This window comes from Lontra canadensis, unplaced genomic scaffold (genome assembly GCF_010015895.1).
Source record: "Lontra canadensis isolate GAN:19392208 unplaced genomic scaffold, GSC_riverotter_1.0 scaffold1, whole genome shotgun sequence".
Lineage (NCBI taxonomy): Eukaryota > Metazoa > Chordata > Mammalia > Carnivora > Mustelidae > Lontra > Lontra canadensis.
This window is the reverse complement of record NW_022630995.1, coordinates 7,709,212-7,729,373: the sequence shown is the minus strand read 5'-3', so window position 1 is coordinate 7,729,373 and position 20,162 is coordinate 7,709,212. Positions and strand designations below refer to the sequence as shown.

The 20,162-nt window shown below is 40.3% G+C and overlaps 1 pseudogene; it reads right to left on the bottom strand.

Annotated features, from left to right (window-relative positions):
• Positions 1-897: 897 nt before the first annotated feature.
• On the bottom strand, positions 898-1,428 carry LOC116870416 (annotated as a pseudogene).
• Positions 1,429-20,162: the final 18,734 nt, after the last annotated feature.

Genomic DNA, 20,162 nt, shown 5'->3' with positions numbered 1-20,162 from the left:
AAATGGGATGTGTAAAGACTTTTTAGATGACAAACTGGGTAATGGAGGCTGGCAAAAGAGGTAAATGAATCTTCTCTTAGCCAATATTCATAGAAATGCAGTGAGTGTCCTGTTAAAGGAAGCTTCCATCTCACTAACCAGAACACACGTGGAGTGTTTTGCTCAGTCAGAGGAGAGATGACAAACCAAACTCCACCTAGGGGGGAGAGAACAGAATCACTGAGTCCCAAAACCTTGTCCTTTCCACAAAGAAAGTTTCCCCGAAGAGAAGATGAGGGTAACAATGTGATAGTTCTTTTCAAGTATTAAATGATGGTCCTATAAAAAAAAGGCCATGAAATTTATCCCACCGCTCATGTGTCCAGGGTCAGCACCCATGAGGGGAAGTCATGGGGTGGGGGGAGTGGGGTGGAGACAGATTTGGAAACAAAGTCAGGGCTACTAGAAGCTAGGGAAAGACATGGAATAGATTCTTCCTCACTCATTTCAGAAGGAGCCACCCTGCTAATGCCTTGCTCTTGGACTCTTAGGCTCCAGAACTGTGAGAGAATAAATTTCTTTTAAGACACTCAATTTGTGGTACTTCATTATGGCAGCCCTAGAAAATCAATATAAAGCATCTAAAATCCCTGTACCTCTAAACTTACTGTTACATGAGAAAAATAAGCACCTGTTTATTTAAACTAAATCACTGGTTGAATTTTCTGTTTCTTATAGTGGAAGGAAATCTTAGCTAAGTGATCCAGAAAGGGAAGAAAACTAAGTCATTAAGGAGGGCTGGAGATGGGTAACAACTGGGATAAGATGGTTGGGTCATGAATTTCAAAGATGCCAAAGACCTCCTTTATTAAATAAAAGGTTTATATTTTATGTGACATCTTTGCAGTTGAATATGAGTTAAAGACCTGCTTGCACACCAAAGCCAGGTCCTTTGGGTAGCTCAATCAAAGAGGTAAGACCTCTAGCTGGCTCAAAGAGAAGCATCTGCTCCCTGGCTCAGGTTTTGGAATTCTGTAGCCTTGAGCTCATCACTTTCTTCAATACCCTGAGGTGTCAGATCTTCATGGTAGTTGCTATTTCTTTGAGCCATGGGTGTAGTTACATAGACCCTAAACATTCTACCACTGTAAGAGTGAAAAGTTCGTCAGGTATAATACCCCTAACTTTTTTCCTAGCTTTTTCTGAATGGCCTTCTATATGGATGGTGTCAGAGCTTTGAAGCATGCAAGGTATAGTAGGAGAACTGAATTTATACTTTCTAACTAGCTTTCCATTATACATTGTACAAAAAGTTGCTACTTTATATACTCTCACCAGAGGTACTTGGAGAACTTCCACCTTATCCATGGCAGAGGTAGGCACCCATCCACTCTATCTTTGGGCTAAATCCAGGTCTGGAAGCACAGCTGCTGCTTTGTGCCCATCTGGATAGTTTGGGAGGTTTTTAGGGTTTTGTTGTTGTTGTTGTTTTTCTGTTTTGCTTTGTTTTACAATTCCTTCTATCCTCTTAGGTATTTTTGGAGTGAAATAAAATGGATCCTTAAGTCACCAATGATGAGGATTTGGAGAGGTAATATGGAAATACCAAGGCCACAAAGAAAAATCAGGAGTAAGCAGACTTGAATGACACCAAAGTAGGTGATAAAACCTGAGAGTAAGAGATTCCAGAAAGGGAAGGATTTTGCTTGAAGGATGAAACATAATAGTCTAGAAGGATAATGAAAGTCTGATAATTGATAGAATTCCAACACCATCTCCAAGCTTGATGATAGATGAATGATGGGAAATCAAGTTCATTCAGCTCAAGAAAGCTCAAGTGAAATAGTGACTTTGAACTTGGGTGATGGATGATACATCACCTTGAATTGTTATCACATGAATTATTCAAATAGTTAATGCCCAGTAAAATTTAGGAGCCTAAATTATCTGAGTAAGTGAGTCTCAGGTTTGGAAGGGATTTTATATGTATTTAGTTCAAACTCACATCATAGTAAGGGTGCTTGTCCTCAAGTTTTCATCTCCAGTGGAAGGCATGACCCCAGCCTTAGAGTTTCCTTGGTTATGTGACTATATGTGAGAGAATAGAGTAAGGAGGAGAATGGTTGATGACACATTGTACTGAATGTGTTGATTCAGCAGAATATTTTTAAACACACCCAATTTAAATTCACATCTTTTCCTTCAGATTCCAGTACAAAAGGGGCCTTTTTCCAAAGAAAAAGCTCTTGTGACTATAAATAGTCACTGACAAACTGGATACAGAATACATTAGGAAATAGGTTAGAATATCACAATTTGCAAAGGACAGTAATAAATGTTTGTTTCTAATACATCATTTCACTCTTTAATTTTTCTTGAAATACTACCATAGTCCTTCGGAAGGAAAAGGATGAAAAAGTTATACTTCCAAAGTGAGTGTACATTCTGCTCCCTGGCCTTTCAGAAGTCCACCGTACCTGAGCTGTAACAGGATGAATGTTCTCTTTGCACTGGTGACAACTATTGACTTATAACTAAATCTGACTAAACAAAGTACATTACTATTTTCTCCTTCTCCCTCTTCTATTAGAAACAAGAAAAACAAACAAACAAACAAAAAACCCAGGGGTGTCTGGGTGGCTCAGTCAGTTAAGCTTTTGACTCTTGGTTTTAGCTCAGGTTGTGATCGCAGGGTGGTGAGATGGAGACCTCCTTGGCTCCGCTCAGCCCAGAATCTGCTTGTCCCTCTTACTCCCCTCCTACTCCTCCCCCTGCTCACTCATGCTTACTCTCTCTCTCTCTCTCTCTCTCACCTCTCCCCCTTTCTGTTACTCAAATAAATAAATAAATAAATAAATAAAATCTTTTTTAAAAAAAGGCAACAAAAATGTAAAAATAAAATGATCTGAAAAGTGCTCACTGCCAGCAGCAGAAGCCTCTCTGGATTTGGCAATTTGTCCCCCTGATATTTACTGCCTGATGCACACTAGCTTGCTAGATTTTTCAGAGCTAGGCTAAGTGTGACAGACCTCTCTGACTATGAGTTGGAGAGCTTATAAGCTTATAAGCTCTCCAACTAGGTATTCATTTGAATTGGGGTTTTTCTGAAGAATGAAAAATAAGGTACTGATTAAGTACATGTAAATGATGTGGTGAGAAAACCCACCTGAGGCTACAAATGCCTCACTTTTGATTGAACAGGACATGTGTACCATGAAGGACTCCCAGAAATAACTCATTCTAAGCCACTCTCCTTGACTCTTCTTGAAGTATCAAGGGTTAATGTGTTAAGACAAACAGCTCTGTTCATAGATAGTACTCAGTCTCTGCAAAACGTACATTTTATGCTTTTAGGATCAAAAAGAATTATCCCAGAAGTGGTATTTTTCAGAAATATATGGTTCTCAAATGAAGTAAAGTAGCTGCGATATACAAAATCATACAATTTTCTTCACTTTTCTGTAGCTGAACATGGCTTACCAGCCCCAATTTTCGCAAACAGAAATACTTAATGGTATCATTTCAAGAAAACCTGATTCTTGTGGTTTACTCTTCAGGTTCTCTTGGCTCCTTTCTCTTCAGCTCAGATATTACTCCCTCCCTTATTCCCAGGTGGCATCTGGATTTGGGGAAAGCTTATGTAGCCTCCCAGAACAAGTTGCTGTGTAGTCAGGGTGTCTTGAGTCTGTGTGCTCTCATCTAACATTAAAGAAAAACTTATTCTGACACTTATTAAAATGTTAAGGAAGATTTTTATTGGACTGTTGAAATAGGGGCTTGCATGAGGGAAGAGAAATGGGACTCAAATCCAAATACAGTAAGAACGAGTGGGTATTATAGCCAAGGAGCAGGGCGAGAGGGGAAAATCACTAAGAGGACACGTCAAGGATGGGGGATTCCTACTAAACTGACCAACAGGATTCTTGCAAAAGGAGGTCAAGGATGTATACATCAAAGTGGGGGAATAAGGAGCTTGATCAGATGTCATGGGTGGGGGTGACCCAGCAGGATTCTTTGTGAACACTGAGTGGGCAGGACCAAGGGAGAGGTGAGGTTGGAAAGACGGTTCAGAGGAGCCTGACCAAAGCTGGGTCAAGAAGAGACTTTGCCAGTGTCCACTGAGGCACAGTTCATCCTGCTAGTCTTGGGCCTCAGTCGCTGCCCTCCTAGCATCTGCTGCTGAGACCATCAGCCCATGGCATCCTCTGCTTCTCAGTCCATTCACTCTTTCTAAGCCCCTGCTGAAGTCTTTCTGCATGCTTCCCGGGACTCAGAAACTAATCTGCGTTTCTACCTGACATTGGGGTGTTCAGAACTCTGGGGGTGTCTTCAATGTCATCCACATAGACATCCCCCATGAACCATTGTTACTCTAACCTGGAAAACTTTGGGAGCTTCTCTTCAAGACTCCCATTCTCTTTGGCTACTTTCTGAAAAGCCAAGAGTTGTCCCTTTCATTCAAATCCCCCCACTATTTACCAAGGGTTTCCACTATTGCAGACGAATAAGGAAGGAAAGAATTGTTCCAAACCTGCCAAACTTAACCTCAGATTTGAAGAGAAGAACTAGAAAAGCCTGTAATGTAATTGGAGTTGAGAAATGAAAAAAAAAAAAGAGAAAATAAAAACAATTTTTTCTCCCTTTATGGAATGTTTTTCAATTGGAAAATTACCATCTAGGATTAACAGACATCCCAAATATAAAGGATAGTTCTGAATTAAATTCTACTGATATAGTTTTTTAAATGTATGGAGCAATGTTCCTTCATCCTAAACCATGAAGTAATTTTCTCCACCGAATATTCTGTGCGTATAATTTCAGTGTATCACTGTCTGTAAGAAAAGGCAGAAATCTGAAGTAGAAAGAGTACTTGTTAAGATGTCAGGAGGTCTGGGATCTGTTTTGTTTTGTCACTAACAAGCTGGGCAAATTATTGTACCTCTCTCAACCTTGGTAACCACATCTGCCAAATGATAGAGATCTGAATATGTAAGCTTCTTTTTTGTTGTGATACTTGATGACTCTTTTGCTGGAAGCTGGGCTCCCAGCTGGAGGCCAAGAACACGTGCACACGTCTGTGCATGTTCAGCTGGTGATCGTGGCAGCCAGCCCGCTGGCCATGGCAGGAAGACCCAGATGCCTCTTGGAAGAACTCATTGCGAAGGAAGACAAAGCTAGGCTCCAGAAGCCTGACTCACGGCAAAGCCTCAGTTGACAGAACAGTGGTTATTTTGAATGTGTGACAGTGTTTATCATTCTTGTCCATGTCTAAGTTCAGTGAAGGACTAACTCATCGATTAATAATAAATTAAGAAAAACTGAAAGACATGGTTCACTTAAAAAAAAAAAACTAAAAAGTATGGAGTCAAAACATGCTGTTTAGTGATCTTCTAACAAATTGTCATCAAAGGAAAGTGGGCATTTTCAACATGCCAGAGGCAAAGCAGAATCGCGGCCCCCAAAGCCCCCAATGTTGTTGCATTGGTCCTTGGAGAAAGCACAGCTGTGCGCAGAGAGGGCGGGACACCCACAGAACAATCCGGTGATGCCCAGGAACTGGTCCCCAGCACGTGGTAGTTCCTGGCATGAGCTCTGTAATTCCAGAGGATTCCCTTTCACCTCTGAAAGACTTTGCAGAGGTCAGAGGGCCTGAGTGAGAACAAACCTAGGGCATAAATATCGCTTTCAACTGCACAACGTGCATGTGCCCATCTTCCAGTAACAGAATCAAATTTTTCTTCAGGAAACCACCCTTAATTCCCTCTCAGGCTTAGTAGTTTGAATGCAATTGATCTTTTTCCCAGCTCCAGGAGGGTGGGCATGAGTCCCAGAAAAGGCTAATTGATAGACTCTGTCCTTTCGGCTGTGGTGATTATATTATGGACTGGCACGTAACCAAAGTCGGGCCATGAAATGAAAGTACAGGACTTCTACAGAATTTTTTTGAAAAGAGACATTCTGGGATTATAAATGATGAGGAAAACGGAAGCCTGGACCTGCCAGAGATTGATACGTGGCAAAAAGACTCTCCCTTGAAAAAAACAAACACAGAGGAAACGGAGGCAAGAGTTGTAAAGAATTATGTGAAACTTGGAGACAAGGCAAAGCGTTAGGTAACATGTCCTTCCAGGGTTGAAGGCCTCCCAAAGATGGATCTCAGGAACAGAATTTGGTTTGAGTCACTCTTGTTGACTGATTAAAGATCCGGAAGTAGTGAGTCCCATGTTAACCCATAGATATTTGTCCAGTAAAGATGCAAGTGATGTCTGTCCAGTGGAACACATCATCCGAAACATTTCAGTTTGTTGCCATGCTGTACGTTAGCCAGTTTACGTGTCCCCCAGGAATCTTATTTTAGTATGCCTCTACTGAGTTGCCTATAAATGCCTAGCTTCTCAAATGATGTTTGGACCAGTTTTAATATCTTTATGTTTCTCTCACTAATTAACAAGTTAGGTAAAGTCTTTGACACATGGTTTATTTTATATTCACCTAAGAGTCATTTTTAAAGAGTACTTTTAAAAGAAAATTATACTTCAACACAGAGATGAAGGAAAAAAAAGTAAAAGGAAACAGAGAACAAGTCCTATCTACTTCATTCCAGTACCCAGACCCTGCTACTCCTACTTGTAGACTACACCATCATTTGAGTTGATATATTCTACATTTTGGCAAGCCAGTATGAGCTGGGTTTCTATTTTTTATATCCAAGATTCTGACACTCCGTTCCAATGTTTTTCCCCATACCACCAAGCAATTCTCCTACCAGCTGCGTGTCCAGCAGTTCAACTCAATTCTGACACTATCTACCCCGAGATAGCATCAAATTCTACATTTGAAGGATTCAATTCCATGAGACTGCCCCCCTACCCCAGATGCTACTCACAAGCCTAGATTGTTTACCTGAGCCTCTGATGCACTCCTATAAGTTCCAATGTCCCCCTCCTAGCGTTTGATTACTTTGGAAGATTGGCTCACAGAACCCAGGAAACATTTTATTTTTACTACATCCCTGGTTTATATAAAAGGGTATAACTCAGGAACAGTCAGATGGAAGAGACCCACAGGGCAAGGTGTAGGGAAGCGGGTGCAGAGCTCCCATGCCCTCTCCAAGTGAGATACCCTCCTCAAATCTCTTTGTGTTCATCAACCTGAAAGCTGTCTGAACCCTGTTCTTTTGGGGTTTATGGAAGCTTTACTACATGAATATAATTGATATAAGTCACTGCCCACTGTTGATAGTTCCAACCTGTTGCCTCTCTCACCTCACTGGGGGTGGGGATGGGGGAGGGGCTGAATTTCCAAACTGCTAATCCCTGGGTTGATTCTCCTGGCAACCAGCCACCATCATCAGAAATCCATCATCAGAAATCACCTCGTTAACCTAACAAAGATACCTTTATGGCTGTCATCACTAGGGAATGAGGATGAAGACGAAATATTTGTTTCTTGTTATAAACCACAATATCACAGTATCCATAGTAGTGGTGATAAATACTGGTGAGCTCTACTCCCAGAAAAAATGCAGTTTGATACCAATTTGAATATACAGTCTGGTGAGATTGAGAACTATAGGATTACATGTTAAAATAAAAATGTTTAGTCTTAATTTTAGCTGAGGTCCCCAAAACAATAGATTCTTCATGCCACCTCCACAGTGTGTCACCATTAAGGCTACAAAGGCAATTCTAAAAAATAGTTTTGTGACCCTTCACTGGTCATTAGCTTTAGCTTATTTAAAAAAAAAAAAAGGATTGGAGAGGCTGAGAAAAGTATGGAATACTGGGAGACTGTGCTATGGGGAATATTGTCACTGTGCTGTGAGCTCCCCTTTCAGGAGGCATAAGGAAAATCTGCCTTCTCTAGACCTCAAGTCAGGAACCACTCAGAGAGTGAAGTATGTGGGCAGCTATCGGAATCACAGCTGAGGATATAAGGAGCTTGAGACTGCCACTAGTTACTGGAGTGACAGAGAAGTAAAAGTATAGTGGCTGCACTGGGGTTGGCAAGTGTTCCCAGAGTTTACTGGGGTGGAAAAAGGCATGAAGATTTCCTGTAGATTAGATGTGGATCATGCATGAGAAAGCTGGTTTCTTAGAAGTTTTCTTAAATCTTGTCTAAGAAGACTATCCGAAGTTCCAAGGAGACCTCAGCAGAAAGAATCCAGAAGGGTCTCATTAGGTCCCTAGTGGTAAAGGAAAGAGTCACAGCAATTAAATGAAATGGTCACCCTCTCTTGTGCCAAATGGACCTCAGGCAAGAAATCATAGTAATTCTATAGTTCTTCACTTGGTCAGGACATGTTAAGTCTTAAACTGAGACTGCATTTGGGACAAAAGAGTAACTTTGGGCTTTGGTTTAAGTTTCATTTCAGAGGATGGGAAAGAGCTTTAAAAAAACTTTAAAGTAGGCTTGAATGACTTGCACAGAAGGTAAATTAGGCTGTTTTCTCATGACATTCCGTGAGTCCTTCTTGGCTAATGTAATCTTTACGTATCTATGAAGTCTTTACATTGCCCTGATTATGACATGAAGGTTTCCTTTCTCAGTGAAACATTGCTGAAGTCAGGACATACCTTGCAATCAACATGTATGTTTAATGTTATGGAAAAGTATAACCTTTTTTTTTATTATTTAAAAAATTAAATAATTAAATAATATGTTGTTCGGCTAATGATGAGCTGTAACAATGCACTGACCAAACATGCTTGAACATGTGCCAGCAACAGGCCTCTGGGGGAGAGGATGATATACGTCCTTGAAGCCGAGCAGCTGGGAATGCCTGGCCAGCTCAGATGGAACACTGCCTGCTTCTTTTTTTCTGTTATCTCCCCTTCTCCAGGGATCACCTATAGTTAATTAGATGATTCCTTTAAATGTGTTTACTCAATCACAAATCTTATACTGCTTGATCACACTCCTTCAACTCCTTTGTTGATTGTTATCTTGTATCTAATAAATATGGGACTGAGGAGTAGTTCCCGGCAGCGGCAGTCTTCTCAACTGCTGACCCCTGCTCCTGTTCTGTCGAAGCTGACTTGTTTGTGTCTCATTCTTCTCCCGTGCACCGTTAGCTTTAGAATGGGAGAAATATGGTAATATATCAAAAACACAGCTGCCCATTAGCACTCCATTTCCACCACCAAATCAGAAACTGCACAGATCATATTTTTATAATGAAATCTGACAGCCTAAGAAGCAGTGGCCTTTCACCTCCTATTTGGGCAACAACCACATTTCTGAAATCCCAAGAACTGTATTACCAGGTGCCCATCATCAGAAGAGGTGACAAGGTAGTGATCAGCCAAGCTGTCCAAGAGAAGGGGTAGCAAGCCCGGTACTTCCGTAGGTTCCATCTTTGATTTTGGTAGCATCACCTTCAGGGAACCCAAATGTCAGCCCCAGCCTAGTGTCTCCAGGTTCAGGGAACAGGGCAAGACAGGACAGCATGGATTGCCTGGGCTCCAGAGATTTCTTCATACCATAGAATGGAGTGATAGTGACAGACGGCCAGAAAGCTAGCTTAAAAGAATATATCAGCTTTATCTGACGCTGAAAACATCAAATGATTAGGTTTTATTTCACAGCTATTTCCTGAGGAAATAGTTCCTGAGGAAACTCTTACTGGGTGAGGTAAACAGTTACAGCAAAGCAAGCTGTTTTATCTCGTCTTACCTAAGGTCTGTCCCACCCACAGGCTGAGCCCTCTCTCTCCTCCCTCCTGGATGGAGAGTCTGTGAGAAACTGAAGAGCTATAGGTCAAGGTTGTGCCATTGGTTCTCTGAAAACCAAGAGAAAGAGGCAGTAGAGACCCAAAGGACCAATCCTGCTTACTCCCCTTAGAACCAAAAGTCAGAAATGTCCCTTTAAAGTTGGAAAATTTCACAAATATTTCTAAGAGACGGTTATTTAGGGATGAACTACTAAGCCTCCAAACTGGCAAGCAGGCACTGCCACAGGCATTGACCCAGGTCACAAGGAAGCTTCCAGGTGTGAGAGAAGATGGTGTCACCCTTTCTCCTACCATAACAAAAATGGTCCCCAGAATCCCAGACATCATCACTTCCCTGAGCACCTGCATGTCCCAGGAAGCCTGGGACAGGACATGTCTAGTGTCTGTTGCCTCTCAGTTCCAGACCACATTTTTCTTCAGTCATATATGTTGGCAAAGAACCAGCATCTTTCTTTTCACCTGCTCACCTCTGACTGGACTTCTCCCCTCTGCCATTATGACTTTGTCAGAAACACCCCTTCTACCCTTACAAATATCTCTGACTTAGAATTCTGGCTGGAGGGATTCGGCCTTAGTCTTTTTTCTGCCACCATACCCCTGGCCTCCTTTTGCAAACTTGACAGTCCTCTGCCCAGAAAACTTCTATATGTTGACAAAGGTTCCTTGCCTGGTTAAACTTTAATCAAGCTCCAGAATCTTCTTAAGCCCATATGTACACTTCCTTGTAAAACTAGTTTTAGCAAGAACCCTGCTAATTCAGTTCTACCAGAACTGATATCATATCTACCAGAACAGATACCATATCTGATCAGGTCCCTCATCCCCCAGCACCCTCAAGTGATGTCTGATCCCCCTGGCCTGCATTTAGCAAGAGCCCCCCCCCATTTCTGTTTAGCCAGAAATCCTCTTCTTCCCTTGATGTTTGCACTTAGTGATTCTGCACAAACTGACCCCCACCACACTGCTCCTTGGCTATTAATTCCCGCTGGCCCATGCTGTGGTCAGGTTTAGCATAATCTCTCTCTTCCACTATAAAAACCCACTACCGTGGTCTCTACTCTCATTGCAATTGTCCTGAATAAACTCCGCCTTACCATCTTTAACAAGTATCACTGAATTTTTTTCTTTAGTAATATCAACCCTGTGGCAGCAGGGTTAATGCTCTGAATGTTTTAAACTGGTGTGGATTCTGTTTCCCTCATGAAGCATGTTTTCTAGTAACCATTCTATCATCGTATGTTTGGGGAAGGGTCTTCCACTTTGAAAATGAGTAGAAATGGGCACAGGGATGGCAGGGAAGTAAGAGAAAGCCCAAACAGCCCCAGTCTGGGGGTATGGGAGAAGAATGAATAGAACGGAAGCAGGAGTCAACCTTGTGTGCTTTGCGGTGGTCCTAGAACACCTCAGGCAGAAAACCTGGTAGTTAAAATATATAATTTAATAGGACATCTGTGGGTTAACGGATTCTGTGCCATGTTCTCTTCAGAATTCTGGAGTAGATCAAACTCTAGCGTGGCCCCGTGGTAACAGTAACATGACACCAACAGAGCAGAGTGAAAAACATTAACACCAAGTACTTAAGGAGATACAGAAAGGGTCTAAGCCAGCACACCAGGGTCTTAGGGTTCCGTGTGCCAGAGAATTCTGAGATAAAACTCAGCAGCCCAGCTGCACCGTAAAGCCTCAAAGGTGCCGTTAAACTGAAGGTCGGCTCTTCCTTACTGCCAAACCCTCACCTAAGAAACCAATCACAGGAGATTTCTAATGTGGCTTCCCTTCACGTCTCATTTGTCCATCCACCAAAATGACCATGTGCAGTGAAAGGCTGATAAACCACGTAAGACTAACTCCTTACTTAATCCTTCCAATAGGAGACAAGGGAGTCAGTCTTCCCAGCTGGGGTCATCACAATATTAATCCATCGTGGCTTTTTTTCTGTACATCTTCAGGGATGCCACTGAGGAAGGGACTGTGTAGGAATACTGGCAGACATCTGTGATTTTGTGAAAAGGAACACATCAGCTTTTAAGGCTCCTGATAAAGTTTAGGCAGATACATCTAAGTGTTAGCTCTCATTCCTTCTGATCCAAAATAGAAAATAAAGAAACTCTACTTTCTTTGCACACCTGAATGGTAGAGCAAGAAAATCTGTGACTTCATTTCATGTTTGCCAGGAAAAATAAATTGAGCTCCACTTAACCAAAAATCTTGCCACAACTAGAAATTCCTTTATTTTTTTATTGATTTGTTTTCCTTGTCAGAGAATGGCCACTGGGATGGTCATTAACTGAGATGGGAGAGATGGAGAACATAGGAGAGGTGGGAGAAGGAAGGGCTGTGAGTTGTGTTGGAAAGGAGGTTCATGCTTGTCACAGTTAAATATCTGAGGTTCACATAAGAGGTTAGAGCTAGAAAAACAGATTATTAAAACTATCTGCATAGAGATCACTGTTGAAGCTATGAAACTGAATGAAATTGGCCTCAAAGAGAGGATAAAAAAAAATAACCTTGTGAGGCACACTCATTTCAGGGGCAAATGGCAAAAGATGAGTAACTGTGAAGTGAAACCCACAGGAGACACAGAAACCAAGGGCAAAGAGAGTTCTAAGAAGACCACACTAAAACCATTCTCATAGTTTACTTCCTGTCTTCACAGGGAGAGAGAACATGGAATTAGGTCACCTGCTGAGATTAGGGGATGGAGGGCAGCTCTTGTGGGGGAAAGTTTAAAAAAAGAATCATAGAAGAATGAAAGTATTGCTGGACGGTGGAGAAGATGCAGCTGAAATCATAGCATGAAACTCTAACACATCAAATGGGACTGATTTCTTTTGACTCCCCGGCAAGCCACCAGGAAAATGTCTTTATTAAGAAAGCTACGCTTATTAGACCTCAGGAAGAGAGAAGAGCACCTTGGCAGAATCTTAGCAACATGTTGGCAGAGGAAAGTCAGGGGAGGATATTGATAGGGTTTGGAAACTGGCTGGGTGATTTTTAGTCAGGTTGGGATTATGCGGAGTTATGACATAATAGACTGGGAATGATGTCCCCAGCGAGGCAAGGGTCTTGAAGCAAATTTTTATGGTCAACCTGTCAATCTTATTTCTCAGGAGCAAATACTTCCTGGAACAAGAAGTTAAGATATTCTGTGCTTGTTCTTGGAATCATTAACCATAGGGACAAGAAAGTATCTCCAGTTATTGTTTAGCATAGGAACAGGAAATTGTTTTGGTTTTAGTTCTCATTTTATCATTTTCTCTGGAAGTATCAAGAAAGGAGCAGGAGTAAAAAGAAAAACATGTGATTATTCAGGATTAAGAACTGACAAGATGTGTAATGTAAACCTGTTAAACAGAACGCAACTGAAATAGCAGAACATTGAGGTCAAGACCGGGAAGAGTTCAAAGTATAGTAGAAGGAAAAGAGCAGAGGTTGAAGTAACAAATATTATAGTCAATGAGAGTAAGAATCTTAAAAAGTCCTATGATAGCAGGGTAATTTGAGAAGGAATAACAATATATTTTTAAGTATGAGGGGGTGGAGAGCCTGGGTGGCTCAGTTGGTCGAGAGCTCAACTCTGGTTGAAGTCATGATCTCAAGAGTCCTGGGATTGAGCCCGCATTGGGCTCTGCACTGCACAGTCTACTTGGGATTCTCCCTCTCTTTCTACTATCCCCTCTCTCCCCGCTTGTGCACTCTCTTCCTCAAAGAAATAAATCAATCTTTAAAAATAAATAAAATAAAAAGAAAGAAAAAGAAATATGAAAAAATGGTTTCTAACACTGTTACTAATTACAGGTAATAGGTTCCCCTAATTATACCAATATTTGTAGAGTAACCTAGGATAAATGATTCTTTTGTCATTTTCACCAAATTTGTGATTGATAAATTCATTCTTAGGCTTTAAAACTAGTTCAAATCTCATCTCTGTGAAGCAGTTCTGCTTTTCTCAAGTATTCCCTCTGAAAAATCTCACCACACTCTCTCTAGACCATCCCATCACAATACAGTAAGTATATTGTTCACATGTGCAAGGGAACTGAAAACTACAATGCTTTTTAAAACCAAAACTGATTGCAGACACTGCTGTCCCTGAGAAAGTAGCAAAATTTCTCTATAGAGTCTTCTGTTTAACAAAAGAGATTCATAGTACACTGTGGCTGTGACCTCTAGAGTATGATTTGGAATAGTCCAGTGAAACTAAGAGAGAATAAAATCTTGGTTTCTTTTTAAAATGGGCAGGAGTTGGGGGATTGGAAGAAAATCAATGGGGCAAATGCGAGGAGACTATTGAGAGAGCAAAGGACCAACACTCACAGGGGCCAGGGGAGGGACATCAGCCAGCTGCCGGTAATGAAGGTGGCCTAAGGGATTCTAAAAAGAGAGTAGGGCAGCATTCACATTTAATAGCTTTCCATGTGGTTCTTTGTCACTATATGACCCCAAATCTTTAATAAAGTACACTAATGCGTGAATGCCTGTGTTTTGCAAGAAATCAAGGAAAGGGTGCTGAACTCCTCAGCTGGCTCTGTTTGGGGCATAGGAAACAGAGCAGCCATGGAAGGGGAGGCACAAGGAAAATCAAGTCATTGAAGTTGTCAGAAAGTGGAGTGAAAAGACCACGAGAATAGAAGTCCATGGAATCTAAAACAACAATGAAATCTTGCCAAAGGTGATGTGTTTCTCCTGTGATATGCAATAAGTATTTGGATAATTTTCCTTAAATATCTAAGGAAAGGGGATCCTAGCTGCCATCTCAGACATATATATGACTATATATATGTCTATTACCATATGTCACACACTGACGTATGTATGACATATAGTAAGTGGTCATTAAGTATTTGTTAAATAAAGATAAAATTATTTGTTAAATAAATAGATAAAAATACTTGGATAAAAAACAGTTCTGTTTTATTAGGGCTAGAAGATTAGATATTTCTTGCTGTTGTAAGAAATTATCAAAAAGCAGGAAATAATGTCTTACATTTCATGTTCAAAGACCTATGGGAGAAAACGGTCTCATATAGATACACGTCATGTTCTACCTTTGAAAAGTATAAATTTAAAAAAAAAGAAAAATATGATTAACAAAACTGGGAAGGTAACACTTCAATTATTGAGAGAAGTTCAAACATAAAGAGAAATTAAATCCTTACAAAAAAATATAGGAGTGTGCAGAGATTATAGGAAAGAAATAATGACCAGTTGACAAGCTTAGCCTCGACAGTACATGTTACTTAGGTGATTAATTCTTACATCATCTCCGTAAGAGAGATAGCAGCAACACGTATAACAAACAGGAAATCAGAGGCAAAAAAATATCAGATTGAACTGATGTGTAACATTCAACAAATCAGTAGTAGTGTCCAAAGCCCAGTTTCCTATTCTAACATTGGCAGTGAGGAAACGAAGACTGCAAAGGAAGACCATTTTCAAAATGCAGAAGATTCTCTGCCAGCCTCACTGGAATTACAAAGCCTTGTTGGTATTTTATTTCAATACCCATCTCCCTGCTAAAAGAAACCATCCCTGTCGTAGATTGGCTGTTGCTTTTAAGATTAACCTTTTGGAAAATTTCAGGTAACACTGGAGGCCCTCTAGAAAATTAAGAATCACTGTATTAGTAGTAAATTGTAATTTAAAAATAATAGACAAAAACTTGCATTTTATATACCTAAATCATTTTCCCCATACCATTCTGATGGAATTGAAAGCAATAAACCTTGCTTCAAAGACTTAGATTTACAGGTGACATTTATAATATTAAAGCACTCTTCCAGACTAAAGCAGAAAAATGGAGATTAAAGCAATGTGGTTTTTTTCTTTATTTATAGAATCAAGGCAAGGAGAGCAAATTTAAGATGACAGAAAGCGCTGTCGACAGAGTAGATGGGGAGTGTGAGGATTACTTCAAGCCATGAAATCACTCTACTTAAATATGTAATTTCAGTGCCAGCTAGCTGAACATAGTAGGGAGAGATAGACTAAATTTGAAAGTAAGAAACTGATTATTTTTTGTATTTGTTAGGAGTTTACACAGCATATGTAATATATAAAAGCTTTCTATGCAGAACAGTTTATGGAATAATATGCTGCTGGGATAATTATTAGAATATTTAATAGAAAAGTACAAAATCTTTGTTCTACTCTCTTAGAAAAATCAACGGTGCTTGCACTTCTCATTTTTGAAAAAGGATTTATAATACTTAGTACCAGAGGATTTTTGCAAAATGCTTTTAGGACCTGAGTAAAGAGATTGCTCTCAAATACAAAGCACTGGACAATTTTTCGCTTTCTTTTCTCGTTGTAAAAAATAAGGATTCCATCCAGCCAATCATTTTACAAAGCCAAATAAATCACTTATTTTCTTCTCCTTCATATTTTCCAGGTTTCTAGGCAATTTTTCAGAAACCACTTTTCCTTCATTTTTAACAAAAGAACCTTCCCTCCTATCCTCACAGTTGCCTTGCACATCTGAGACTGACTTTATAATCTTACTACTTCTATGCCCATTGTTATGTAGCTATCCTAAAACAAAGCTGTCATTGACTGCAAACTGTATAAAATAAGTGAAAACTGCTGAGATCAGAACAAATGAGGCTATCTATGGAGAGTTTACAATGTTAATGGTAGTCAGCCATCACTTGGATTTAGCAGAAACTCAAAAATGAACAGGGTAGTGACTAAGCTTGATAGTAAAAAACAAAAGAGAAGGCTTCAGTTATGATCTGATTGGAGGTTGTTGGCATTGGAAAGCTAGAGAGGGAAAACTAAAATCTGGGCATAAACGCAATTTTGAAGGGGAGCATATCTGGCTGTCTCTGAGTTGGAACCAAAAGCAAAAAATAAGGAAGCAAGTAGTCATTGAGAATGCCCTGCCCACTGGAGCAGTTGTAAGTTGACTTCCCAAAATGTTTGTGACAGAAGTTGTTGTTTGGCTTCCTAGGCTGTTTGTTGCAGATTGTGGGCAAGTGTTCTATTGTCATATATAGGATGGTCTTGCCACTGTCTGTACAGTCAGTCTCTTCTCCGTTTTTGGTTGGTATCTTACCTGTGAGAGGTTAACCAATTCGTGAATGGCTAGAGGTCCAATCTTCATTGCTCATGGATTGTAAAGTCACCTTCATAGTCAACTGTATAGCAAAATTTTCTTGATTTTTTTTTATAATTTTATTTTTTATAAACATATATATATATATATATATATATATATATATATATATTTTTTTTCCCCCAGGGGTACAGGTCTGTGAATCTCCACGTTTACAAACTTCACAGCACTCACCATAGCACATACCCTACCCAATGTCCATAACCCCCCCCAACCCCCCTCTGCCCAGCAACCCTCAGTTTGTTTTGTGAGATTAAGAGTCACTTATGGTTTGTCTCCCTCCCAATCCCAACTTGTTTCATTTACTCTTCTCCTACCACATTAACCCCCCATGTTGCATCTCCTCTCCCTCATATCAGGGAGATCATATGATAGTTGTCTTTCTCTGATTGACTTATATCGCTAAGCATGATACCCTCTAGTTCCATCCACGTTGTCGCAAATGGCAAGATTTCATTTCTTTTGATGGCTGCATAGTATTCCATTGTATATATATACCACATCTTCTTTATCCATTCGTCTGTTGATGGACATCTAGGTTCTTTCCATAGTTTGGCTATTGTAGACATTGCTGCTATAAACATTCGGGTGCACGTGCCCCTTCGGATCACTACGTTTGTATCTTTAGGGTAAATACCCAGCAGTGCAATTGCTGGGTCATAGGGTAGTTCTATTTTCAACATTTTGAGGAACCTCCATGCTGTTTTCCAGAGTGGTTGCACCAGCTTGCATTCCCACCAACAGTGTAGGAGGGTTCCCCTTTCTCCGCATCCTCGCCAGCATCTGTCATTTCCGGACTTGTTAATTTTAGCCATTCTGACTGGTGTGAGGTGGTATCTCATTGTGGTTTTGATTTGTATTTCCCTGATGCCGAGTGATATGGAGCACTTTTTCATGTGTCTGTTGGCCATCTGGATGTCTTCTTTGCAGAAATGTCTGTTCATGTCTTCTGCCCATTTCTTGATGGGATTATTTGTTCTTTGGGTGTTGAGTTTGCTAAGTTCTTTATAGATTCTGGACACTAGCCCTTTATCTGATATGTCGTTTGCAAATATCTTCTCCCATTCTGTCAGTTGTCTTTTGGTTTTGTTAACTGTTTCCTTTGCTGTGCAAAAGCTTTTGATCTTGATAAAATCCCAATAGTTCATTTTTGCCCTTGCTTCCCTTGCCTTTGGCGATGTTCCTAGGAAGATGTTGCTGCGGCTGAGGTCAAAGAGGTTGCTGCCTGTGTTCTCCTCAAGGATGTTGAGGTTTCTCACATTGAGGTCCTTCATCCATTTTGAGTCTATTTTCGTGTGTGGTGTAAGGAAATGATCCAATTTCATTTTTCTGCATGTGGCTGTCCAATTTTCCCAACACCATTTATTGAAGAGGCTGTCTTTTTTCCATTGGACATTCTTTCCTGCTTTGTCGAAGATTAGTTGACCATAGAGTTGAGGGTCTATTTCTGGGCTCTCTATTCTGTTCCATTGATCTATGTGTCTGTTTTTGTGCCAGTACCATGCTGTCTTGATGATGACAGCTTTGTAATAGAGCTTGAAGTCCGGAATTGTGATGCCACCAACTCTGGCTTTCTTTTTCAATATTCCTTTAGCTATTCGCGGTCTTTTCTGGTTCCATATAAATTTTAGGATTATTTGTTCCATTTCTTTGAAAAAGATCTTTTTTTTTTTTTTTTTTTTAATCATCTGGGCAATCATCTGAGGAGAGATTGGCTGTTTTGGGCAGGATGTAATGGAGTGACATAATGATGATGGTGATAAGAACAAGAACAATTAATGGTTCCTACAAAAAGCATAGAAACAGGAATTTGAATCGTCCAACTTAGGTCAAGAACAAATTTCATAGACGATGAGGAACCATCTTAGAAAGACAAATGGCTTTTTCATTATGGTGATGTATAAATAGATAAAAATACATGGATAAAAAACAGTTCTATTTTATTAGGGCTAGAAGATTAGGTGATCTTTGATACAAGTAGATTGATACAAGTAGAACATGATACAGATGCCACCATGACTAGCCCACAAGAAATCTAGAGCAAGGTTGTTATCCATCAGGATTTGAGCCAACGAGTTGAGACTGATCTGTATTCCACCTAAAGCAGAGATGGTATCATTAAGAACTTCTGCCAAAATTAATGGTAAGTTCTCACAGTCTTTTCCATTTTTATGATTCCCACAGATGGGAACACTGATTTGATTGTTTGCATAAACTATGAGTCAGTGATTCTCCCAGGTAGAATACCTAAATAATTAAGGGTGGCATTGTTTTGGAGTTTGTATCTGAATCAGAATTTCCAGCCTTGATGATTTATAGAATTAGGGTCTCTATGTACAGACAAGTCTCAGAGTACTAGTCCTAAACTGTATGAGGTGCTAGCTGAGGCAAACAGGACCAGGAATCCTGGACACAAAGAAAGTAGTATCCAGTAGGGGCACATAGGGAGCTAGGGAAGGGGGTGGGGAGAAGGAATGGTTCATGACAGAAAGTCAGAACCAAGATCTTACATTAGTTGTGTTATGTGTTTGGATCTCAATTAGTCTTTCGCAATGGTAAGTATTTGGTATACCACCATATGAATGTTGTTGATTTCAAATTTAACATAACCTTGGTTTTGATCGTTAGATTGCAATTTTTTTTTTCTGGAAGAGAGAAATATAGCAAGATCACAGGTAAGGTTATGAAGGTCACTTGCCCATGATTAAGGTGCAAGTGGAAGCGTCATTTGTTATAATTCCCTATTACCCCATTTCATGAAACCAGAATTGACCAGTAGTTATGGGGATAGAGTGACAGAGGGAATGTCCAGCAGTCAGTAAAATGGGAAGCAGTGACTACATTTTGAGATAATCTAATAATGACATTCGAATGGCTGTATTTTTTTTAAGATTTTATTTATTTGACAGAGAAAGATCACAAGTAGAGAGAGAGAGAGAGAGAGAGGAGGAGGAGGAAGCAGGCTCCCTGCCTAGCCGAGAGCCCGATGTGGGACTCGATCCCAGGACCCTGAGATCATGACCTGAGCCGAAGGCAGAGGCTTAACCCACTGAGCCACCCAGGCAGCCCCAGAATGGCTGTATTTTGATGTAACTATTACCATAAGGGAAAAAGAGAAAAGGGATCGTTATGGGCAGATGACAACCAGAGATCGATAGAAAATAAGAATGATCATAAGAAAGGAATGGGAAGCAAAACAGAAATTATTCAGGGGCTCCAGTCTGACGACTTGGGTGAATCTGTCAACTGTCTGAGCTCCTCAGCTTATTTCAAGGGCCTTGGGTCAGTGGTCTATTTCTGAAGATCAGCTATTTTTAGAGGATCTCTGAAAATCCT